Consider the following 11,728-nt stretch of genomic DNA (forward strand, 5'->3'; position numbering starts at 1 on the left):
ACGTGGATATGCAACCTGTCAGTCATCCAGGCAGAAAGAGCAGTTCGCATGTCTCTTAGTTTTTATAATGATTGTAAGGATAGTCAATACATTATGATTATGGTTCGTGTTAGCTTTACAGACACAGTTGTGCATAGTTTCGTCTAGATTTAATTATTTCTTCTCACACGTGGACCTGACTGACGCGTGACTGCCCCCTGGCGGTCAGCTGGACGTATGGCAGCGTCTGGACGTCTTGTTTCAGCTCAGTACACACCACACAGCCTCAAGGACAACTAAGTAGTGAAAAAAAACATTCAGATCAGTACATTTTTATTGAGATGGGTAAAAATGTGTTACTCAACAAAAGTAGGATGCAACCTGAAAAAAACAGTAAGTGACAATACATGTTTATTGGTTCAGATCTTAATTGAAGATTTACCTACTATATCAGTCACCTTTTGAAAATTTGAACAGGTAACCAAACATTAAACCACTTTATTAACTATATTAAAGAGAAATAGAGAAAATTAACTGTGGTTTTGTTTAAAAAACAAATTCTTACAAAACTTCTTACCTTCTGCTGTAAATTCCATTTTATTTATTCTTATGTCTAAAATACGTCTACTGTCTTTTATCTTATTTTAGTTCTGTACAAAGTCATGTGACGGGAACTCGCAAAGTAAGAATTTCATTCTATATTCTATATCTATTCTATATTCATTCTATGTTAGTACAATTAGAAAAAAACTGGCAGATTTGAAATGAGCTTCGTGTCATGACAGTGAGCAACCAGCCCACACGTTACAGTACAAAAACATACACATACACATTGTACAGTGTGTTCTGTCAGACAGCACACATCGACTCTCTCAGTTTGTTAAGTTTTTAGTACGCTTTATGTTTGGCTTTCATGGTAAAATATCCAACTTCACAGCAGAAACACACATTTACAGCCTGGTACAACAAGTGTTTGGATTGCTGTTGCAATTTTTTTTATCTGCCTCGCACATTTTAACTTTAATATTAAGACTTAAGGTATAAATAAATGAGGGAGTGACAGCTTTGAGTCGGTTTTGAAATATAAGCAGTATTTAGGGGGTATATTTAATAGTAAATAGGGGAAGCCCCTCACATGGCATGTTTCCCACACTGTGGGAGAATCTGTGAAAAAGTCTCCTGACTCTTACTCAGACTTTTATAACTGTTTCACTCCCATGTTTACATGACAACAGTGACACTCCAACACACTTTGCAGTGTGCTGGGTACACATGCCTCAAGTAATTATGTTTTCACTCAGGTCTTACACAGCAAACTGGGAGACTACTCTGCTGCTGGTTGTGTGTGTGATGACAAGAGAAAAAAAAAGACAGAATGCCTGAAAGAATGAATGACGATAATGCACAAACCTCCCACAGCTGATGATGATTTGTTATAATAACTGCCACAACATCTCATCCAGTAAACAAGTGTGGGAGTGGAGCCCTTGTCATTCAGCAAAAGGCCTCTGAGCAAACACATCATCACACCAACAGTTACAGTACGTTTATATCATGAATATTAGTTCTTAATGTGGCACTACAAAGCCAGGGTTAATCAGACCCAGAGTAAGAACACTTCATCAGGCTGCAGTTTGATGTGTAATTTGATTATTTTTCACCTTTCATGAACCAGCTGTGTTTAGCACTGGCACACTCTTATGTTCTCTAAATTGTGAGATAAAAAACAAAGACTCCAATTATGGCTTAAAGTCTGGAATATATCCATCCATTTTGTATTAACCCGCTTTGTCCTGCAGTGCAGGGTCACAGGGCCCTGGAGCCTATCCCAGCTAGCTTTTGGGTGAGAGGCGGGGTACACCCTGGACAGGTTGTTTGGAATATATGTGTTATATTAATACTTACTACTTGGACTTTTTGGAAATTGGAAATTGTGAATATTGCAATTTACACTCTCTAATTCTTTAAATGAGCTGTACAGCTGCTTTATCACTTAGATCCAGACACTTGATATATTCCTAATATTGTTATAGTTTCATAGATTTTTTTTGGTACATATTTAAATTCTGTATTTGTATGTGTGTGCCAAATGCCAGGATCAAGTCCATGCATCACACTTCACCACATTCTATGTTGCCCTGTTGCCATGGAAACTGTGTGGCCTTCAAATACAAACAAAGTGGGGCGTAGCAACATGACTCGTCAAAGGAAACTGGTTTATGATGTCATATAGAATTTATTATGTCATATAGAACTTACTATATATTGCAGAGAGCACTGTGTTGTTTTCCCTTTAAAACATTTTACACATGGATACAACACGACTAAAGGACGCAGAAGACGGAATTAACAAAAATCTGTGTGAAGATCAAATCCCTAGAGTTACCATGGAGGAACTTTATCCCATTATCAAGGCATTGTATAATGGGACAAGTCAAGAACAGTGGGCAGGATTGTTTTCAGGAAAGCCTGACAATGAAATGGTGAACAGACTTACAGAGCTGCTTAAAGACGTCGTACTCAGGATCACTCAATTTGTTCTGGTGTCACTCCCTAAGAAGCGAACAGTTTCTTGTCTGGAAGTGTTTCACACACTAGCCCACACGCTTCCTCAGACGTTTGCCAATGCTCTGGACATTTGTGAAGAAGTCCGCAGTTCAACCACAGACAGCTTTTCATTTGAAATTGCCAAAGAGGTGACAGACATGGTTAATGCTATCATCTTTAATGGCAATGATTGTTTGGAGCCTGATGTGAGCAGAGGATATGTTCCTCACAGAACTCGGCTCGGTATGATGATCAACTACATGGAAAAGATGATGCAGGAATTCTTCAGGGTGAAGCACAACACATGTATACAGAGTGACAGAGAGACTTCAGAAGTTTTTACAACTAAGCCATCCAGAAAGGGAATACTTCAGAGGTTGAAGGAGATCTTTGTGCCAGAGCAGGAGTCACCTGAAGTCACTCCAGTGGAGGCTTCTGTGCCAGAGCAGGTGTCACCTGTAGTCACTCCAGCGGAGGCTTCTGTGAAAGAGCAGGTGTCACCTGAAGTCACTCCAGCGGAGGCTTCTGTGAAAGAGCAGGTGTCACCTGTAGTCACTCCAGCGGAGGCTTCTGTGAAAGAGCAGGTGTCACCTGTAGTCACTCCAGTGGAGGCTTCTGTGAAAGAGCTGGAGCCACCTGTAGTCACTCCAGTGGAGGCTTCTGTGAAAGAGCAGGAGTCACCTGAAGTCACTGCAGTGGAGGCTTCTGTGAAAAAGCAGGAGTCACCTGTAGTCACTCCAGTGGAGGCTTCTGTGAAAGAGCAGGAGTCACCTGAAGTCACTCCAGTGGAGGCTTCTGTGCCAAAGCAGGAGTCGACAACCTTTGAAGACACAAAGACTCTTGAAGAGTCAAGTGTTCCTCATCAGTCCGTGGAAGCAAAGGATGCAAACGACACAATGAACAAAGATCTGTGTGCAGATACATTCACTGGAGTTACCAAGGAGGGACTTTATCCCATTATCAAGGCATTGTATAATGGGACAAGTCAAGAACAGTGGGCAGGATTGTTTTCAGGAAAGCCTGACAATGAAATGGTGAACAGACTTACAGAGCTACTTAAGGAAGTCGTACTCAGGATCACTCAATTTGTTCTGGTGTCACTCCCTAAGAAGCGAACAGTTTCTTGTCTGGAAGTGTTTCACACACTAGCCCACACGCTTCCTCAGACATTTGCCAACGCTCTGGACATTTGTGAAGAAGTCCGCAGTATAACCACAGACAGCTTTTCATTTGAAATCGCCAAAGAGGTGACAGACATGGTTAATGCTATCATCATTAATGGCAAGGATTGTGTGGATCCTGATCTGAGGAGAGGATATGTTCCTCACAGAACTCGGCTCTGTATGATGATCAACTACATGGAAAAGATGATGCAGGAATTCTTCAGGGTGAAGCATAACACGTGTATGCAGAGTGACAGAGAAATGCTGCCTTCAGAGTCTGATAATGTCTTGATGTACGCAGAGACTTCAGAAGTTTTTACAACTAAGCCACCTAGAAAGGGAATACTTCAGAGGTTGAAGGAGATCTTTGTGCCAGAGCAGGAGTCACCTGAAGTCACTCCAGTGGAGGCTTCTGTGAAAGAGCAAGAGTCACCTGAAGTCACTCCAGTGGAGGCTTCTGTGAAAGAGCAGGAGTCACCTGAAGTCACTCAAGTGGAGGCTTCTGTGCCAGAGCAGGAGTCGACAACCTCTGAAGACACAAAGACTCTTAAAGAATCAAGTGTTCCTCATCGGTCTGTGGAAGCAAAGGATGCAGGCAACACAATGCACAAAAATCTGTGTGCAGATACATTCACTGGAGTTACTAAGGAGGGACTTTATCCCATTATCAAGGCATTGTATAATGGGACAAGTCAAAAACAGTGGGCAGGATTTGTTTCAGGAAAGCCTGACAATGAAATGGTGAACAGGCTTATAGAGCTCCTTAAGGAAATCGTACTCCGGATAACTCAATTTGTTCTGGTGTCAATTCCTAAGAAGCAAACAGTTTCTTGTCTGGAAGTGTTTCAAACACTGGCCCACACACTTCCTCAGATGTTTGCCAATGCTCAGGACATTTGTGAAGAAGTCCGCAGTTCAACCACAGACAGCTTTTCATTTGAAATTGCCAGCGAGGTGACAGACATGGTTAATAGTGTCGTCATTGATGGCAAGGATAGTGTGGATCCTGATGTGAGGAGAGGATATGTTCCTCACAGAATTTGGCTTGATATGATGATCCACTACATGCAAAAGATGATGCAGGAAATCTTCAGGATAAAACTGTGTGCAGATAAATTCGCTGGAGTTACCAAAGAGGAACTTTATCCCATTATCAAGGCATTGTATAATGGGACAAGTCAAGAACAGTGGGCAGGATTTGTTTCAGGAATGCCTGACAATGAAATGGTGAAGAGGCTTACAGAGCTACTTATTGAAGTTGTACTCAGGATCACTCAATGTGTTCTGGTGTCACTTTATAAGAAGCGAACAGTTTCTTGTCTGGAAGTGTTTCCCACACTGGTCCACACGCTTCCTCAGATGTTTGCCAATGCTCTGGACATTTGTGAAGAAGTCCGCAGTTCAACGACAGACAGCTTTTCCTTTGAAATTGCCAGCGAGGTGACAGACATGGTTAATGCTATCATTATTAATGGCAGGGATTGTTTGGATCCTGATGTGAGGAGAGGGTATGTTCCTCACAGAAATTGGCTTGATATGATGATCCACTACATGCAAAAGATGATGCAGGAATTCTTCAGGGTGAAGAATGCTTCACCCTGAAGCAAAATTCCAACAGTTCTCAACAGTTTGCAAAGCTATTTGCAAGCCGTTTTAGATGTTTTCGGGCCTGTCTTCCTCAGCAACCTCGAGCACCTAGTAGATGCACACAACTCGCACACACTGTGATTTTATCTGCTGTCTACCTAAAAAAAATAAAAAAACAAACAAAAAATAAACAAAAAACTGAAAAAAAATCTGGTTTGGCTGGTTTTCCCTCTCTTTTTTCTCCCTCCTCAGGTGTTTGGTCTAGGCGATGGGCTGGCTGGGCGGAGCACTGGGCTGATCAGGCACACCTGCTTCCACTTCCTCAATCATCTCCACCTATTTAAGATCCCCACTCACCTCATCTCGCCGTCAGTTCTCCTGCTCACATCGTGGTAACTAGACCTCATACTCACCTCAGTGAGAATCTTCTGCCTTTTACTAATCCTCGTTCCCTTTTTGTAGACGCCGCTCAGCCTGGTCCCGTCTAGCCTTAGCTTGCTCTCAGCCGAACACCTGTTTTGGATCTCGCCCTTGTGTTCGCCTTTTGTTCTCCAGCCCTTTTTGGTTTTTGCCCTTGTGGTAGTTTTGAGTTCTCAGCCCTTCTTGGCTTGTTCGCCCTTGTGGTATTTTTCACACCCTTTTTTCCTCCCTTCGGAGTGATTTTGTATTCAAATAAATTGATGAATTTTGAGTCTGCGTTTGGACCTTCTGATTACACACAACACGGAATACAGTTACTCATATTTTGTATTCTAAATACGTAATGTCGCTACATGTAATTCGTTACTCCCCAACACTGCTGGCATGCAGTCACGCAACATTAAGCATTATCGAACTTTTGTCATATTTTTAATGAAAAAAGTTATATCGCAATAATTAGTTATCGTTTTTATCGCCCAGCCCTATTCAGCACTATCAAAAAAAGAGTGATTTTCATCTAGCATGGGGCTGCACAGTCTGTGCTGGGTTGTGTTTGTGCAACTTGATCTAACAGAAATACGTGACATACACACGTGGCACCGACTCGAAAAGTAGTGAAATTACGTGCAGGCACCACGGAAAACTCTCCATAGAAAGTCAATGTGAGGCATTTTCGTAGGGACACCAGGGATTTTTAATACGTGTGGACACCGCGGACATGAGCGCCAAATGGGGCATGTAGAAGTAACGTGCAGATATTTGTTGAAGTGAGCATGTGGTTATTTCATTTTTGAGAACGACTGGATTGAAAGACGGTGAAAGCTAACGTCGGTTAGCAGTTGCTCTGGACGGAAGCGTCGTCACGTTGCCATGGTAATGCAACTTGCGGGCCCGCTCGTGGTTACGTAAATTGCCTGCGACAACGCGTCATTTCATAAGGAAATGCTGTCGCACACAATCATATCAAGCACGGTTGCATTAGAAAACACCTTTTATCGATCAAATAAACGTGTATGTCGACATAGATGGTCGTGTTGGGCCGGTTCGTTTGTGTTAAATACTAATATAATAGTGATCGTTTCCTAGAAAACGTTTATTAAGGGCCAAATCGCTTAGAGAAATGCGTGAATTGTCAGAGTGACATGACTGTATCGAATCGGCACCTTTGATTAACTGTGCAGTCCTTTCATTTAGATCGTCATTAACAACAGAGAACGTGCACTCTTTAGCTAACTGCATATGGGATCGAAAAGAATAATGTTTTCCATATAGTCCGGCTGAGGAAGCGGCCTTCAGGCAGCAGCTAGTTCGTGTAATAATAATACGTCCCTCATTCATTTCTATTGGCGCTCATGTCCGTGGTGTCCACACGTATTAAAAATCCGTGGTGTCCCTACGAAAATGCCCCGCATTGACTTTCTACGGAGACATTTTTCCGTGGTGCCTGCACGTAATTTCACCACTTCTTGTCGGTGCCACGTAATTCAGTGTTAACAATCCGTGTGTATGTCACGTATTTCTGTGAGATCAGGTTGGTTTGTGTATCAGTTGGCTGAGATTGTTGTCCCTGCAAAAATAAATAAATAAAAACTTTTCCTATCAGAAATGGTGGTTGTGGTTTTGAAGGCTCCTTCTTATACTCCCACGTTAAAAATGACGCAGAAATTGCTTAATATTTGGAAAATTATAATTTTTTAAGAAAAAAAAGTAGTAGCGTTAAGAACCTTGCCTATGGGCCCACACTGGCACTGGTTTTGACATTTGATTGGCTTCAATAGCATAAAGTATGCCCAAGATACTCTGAGCCAAAAAGTGTACGGAAGAAATGATAATAATAATAAAAAATAAAGAAGTAGAATAAAGAAATTGAAAAAAAACCGTCAGGGTTCGATCTCGAGGAGATGACACAAGTGCGAGACAGGAGCAATTCAGAGTTAACAAAGTATTTTATTCCCAAAGCAAGGTGAACTCCCAAGTAGGAGTCAGTTCAAAATTACAAAAAGATTCTTCATAGCGTGGGTTTCAAAAACAGTTCAAGATAACAAGGTTTTACCATAGCTTGAAGTCATAAATTCGTGAAGGCTGGCAAGGCACAGAGAGAAGACACAAGCCCACGGGTACACAGAACAAACTGACACAGAGTGAGGGGAAGACAGACAAGATATACAGAGGAGCAGGGAAGACAATAGCTGCGTCTCAATTCAGGGTCTGCATCCTTCGGAGTGCGCATTTTAAGGCCGCTTACGTCACAAAGCTGCGCGAAGGCTGTCCCAATTCGCCAAAAGTCGAAGGGTCCTTCAAATGCGTCCTCCTTTTGCCTGAATTTGGAGGATGCATCGCTACCATCCTTCGTGGCCTTAAATATCCCACAATGCTTTGCGGGCCTACTTTTTGTCCAATAGTACAATGACGGACCAAGCGAGCGGCAGGAGTGCCGAATTCACATTTAAATGTAAGTAAAGAGCAGTAGTTCGAGAGTTTTAAATGCTAGTAGTGACAGCGGCATTAAAAAAATGAGTTTTATATTTACAAACATGACGTCCTGTTGATAGAGGCGCTGTAAACTAAACGTTTTGATTGAATGTTGTTTCTTGACTGTTTACTGTAGTATAGTATAAAGTATAGTTCACGTGAGGAGCAATATTATCGTTATTATATCAAACGGTCATTCTGCCTGTTGTCATTTTGTTGTAGGAGGAGCAGAGGGAAACAGAAGAAACCTGACAATTGATAACGGAGGAGATGAGGCTGGAGAGGGAGGGAGAGAGAGGGAGAGAGAGAGGGAGGGAGAGAGGGAGGGAGAGAGAGAGAGAGGGAGGGGGAGAGAGAGGGAGAGGAGAGAGAGAGAGAGAGGGAGGGAGAGGGAGAGGGAGGGGGAGAGACGGGGAGGGAGGGAGAGGAGAGAGAGAGAGGAGAGAAAGAACGGACAGACCTCAGCTCATTGAGAGGATGGTGGACAGCAGTGATTTTTATGTTCTGTGTTATTTAAATGGTCACTTATTAAATTGTATATTAAATCGTTCTTGTCTTTGTGTTCTTAAACTCTTCTAACCTTGTTACAATATGTGTTTCATTACTTATTTATAATTGAAGTAAACTTTTGAACTTTACTGTTGTCATTTACAAAGAACATAAATGTTTGGCTGAGCAGGAGTCCTTGGTGCTGCTGGACTGGATGATGCCACGGTGAAGACCTTGGAGTCCTCTGGCTGTGAGTGGGACATCATCTGGTGGAGGGGGGTGCCTGTCTCCTCTGTCCACCACATCGTCCATCAGGGTTTGCAGAGCTGACGATCGGCGGCTGCCATGTTACTAAAGATGTTTTTAAAAAGGGCAAAAATAAAAATAATAACTTCAACAGAGCGGCTTCCAAAACAGCTTAAAATATGAAAAGCTATAAAATATGTATCCTCACCCTCCAAAGGTGATGATGGCCAGTACACCTCCTCCAGGACAGACAGCTGGTCCTGCCAGGGAGCCCCACTCTCCTCCACCCAGCAGTAATTCTCTGGTGTAGTGACAGACCTGATGCTTAATGACACATTAAAGCAGTGCTTTCAGGGTTATTTGCAGGGTTCTTACACATTTAGCTATTTAATTTAAAGTATTAAAATTACAAACAGACCCTGTATCAAGTCTTACAATTAAATAAAATATAAATTACATTTAATCATATTTGTCTATCTACTGGTTATATGGCTAGTGTTTGCTCAGTAACTGGTATATTAATAATGATCAATAATATAAACAGCAGCTTACCGTCACCTCCCCACTGCGCTCTCCCAGCCTGAAGAAAATGAGCCGTCACCGGTTTTGCTGCCGCTGGAGCCGCCTCTCCTCTTCCTCCAACAACAAATAAATATATTAAAAAATTCCAAATTTCTAAATCCACACTGTTGTCCCGTTTGTTGTGTAGTCCGTGTTGTGTCGCTGTCGCTGCTTTTGTTTTTCCCGGGGCAAAATTTATGACGTCGCGCCACAATCAGGAAGTGCTTTGAAGGCCAGACCGTCCCATTTACCAACGGTTGAGGATCCTCCGGAGGATCCTCAGGAGGACGCGGCCTCCTGAGACCGCGTAGGCTGCGTCCTCCGAAGGATGCAGACCCTGAAATGAGATACAGCTCATGAGACACTGGTGGCACACATTAGGGAGGAGCAGGTAATCCCCGGGACGAGGAGGGAGCGCACGAAGAAGGGGAAGTCAAGACACCTGAAACGAGAGGAAGGGCAGTGATTTCAAAATAAAACAGGAAGTAAAATACAGAAACAGGAAATAAAGCAAGAATCGGGATAACATAGCAAAATACCAAAATAAAAGCCCTGGCTCAAACCTGACTCCTGAAAAAGAGGAGCATTCGTGATGGATACCAGCTATAGTACCCTATGCGACCTTTAGGTCAAAGTCAAAGTCAGATTTATTGTCAAATCTGCTATATGTGCTGGACATACAGAGAATCGAAATTGCGTTACTCTCAACTCCGCAACATATAACATACAGCTAAGAACTCAAGGGTTCTTTTGTAGGGGGAAGAGGGGGAGAGTGGGGCACAGGAGGGAGAGAGTTCAGCTTCCTGATAGCCTGGTGGATGAAGCTGTCCCTCAGTGTGCTGGTCCTGGCCCGGAGGCTGCACAGTCTCTTTCCTGATGGCAGCAGACTGAAGAAGCAGTGTGAAGGGTGGGTGGGGTCTCATATGATGCGGAGGGCCTTTCGGGTGAGACGGCTGTCGTAGAGGTCTTGGAGGGAGGGGAGAGGGACGCCGGTGATCCTCTCAGCTGCTCTCACTATGCAATGAAGTGTCTTCCTGCAGGTGGTGGTGCAGGCTCCGTACCACTGCTCACCTGCTCCACAGCAGCACCATCGATGGTCAGAGGGGTGTGCTGACTGCGTGCTCTCCTGAAGTCCACAACCATCTCAGAGTGAAGAGGAGTGGGCTCAGCACACATCCTCGGGGAGCCCCGAAGTTCATTGTGATGGTGCTGGATGTGTTTCTGCCGACCCGCACTGTCTGAGGTCTCCCGGTGAGGAAGTCCAGCAGCCAGTTGCATAGCAAGGTGTTCAGCCCTAGCTGGTCCAGTTTGTTGATGAGCTGCTGTGGGATGATGGTGTTGAATGCTGAGCTGAAGTCTATGAACAGCATTCGAACATATGAGTCCTTATTTTCCAGGTTGGTGAGAGCTGTGGAAACTGCATCATCGGTTGACCGGTTGGGCCGATATGCAAACTGGAATGGGTCCAGGGATGGAGGGAGGGCTGTCTTGATGTGTTTCATGACTAACCATTCAAAGCACGAAACAGGTGGAGTCATCATGCTACATGTGGAGCTGTACCGTCACTGTGAGGAGCTGAGACTTGGAGGAGTGGTAAGAGAAAAATGGACAGAGAAGTAATGAAGAAAATGCTGCGACAGCGACCCAGAGCATTGAGAAGGGCACTGACATCGTGGAGAAGAAAGGTCACAAAACATCTGGAGTGTGGAGATATTTTGGCTATTTTGTTTTTGTTTGTTGAAATTATACCTAAAGCACTTAGAACTTGCACATGCAGCCACGTTACTTGTGTTTTATAATATTACTCCTTCGGAGTTGACAGGTACATATTACAGAGGCCGAACACAGTTCCATTCCATTCCCATCTGATGTAGCTTGATCAGCAGCCCCTCTCACCACAACACAGACTGGCCAGTGAAAATATTGCACTTCCAGTCACTTCCACATTGGCCTCATTTTTTGCTGTTTGGTATAAACAACAACAAATGACGAGAACATACAAACATACTCTTAAGTTTTATTAAGGTTTGTCATGACAGTGAATTAGAAAATCAACTGATGCATGTGAACAAAAATCCCTTCAGATGAACTGAATCCACGGCAACTCTGGTGACGGTCACTTCCAACAGTGAGGTGCAGGACTAAGGCACACCTTCACGACCACCAAATATGATGACTAAGCATGGAGGAAACATGAGCCACAGGTCAGTTAAGTCATCATGCATGATAACTGACAGCGACACAAAACAAGCCACGATTCAGTG

Source organism: Parambassis ranga, chromosome 6 (genome assembly GCF_900634625.1).
Source record: "Parambassis ranga chromosome 6, fParRan2.1, whole genome shotgun sequence".
Lineage (NCBI taxonomy): Eukaryota > Metazoa > Chordata > Actinopteri > Ambassidae > Parambassis > Parambassis ranga.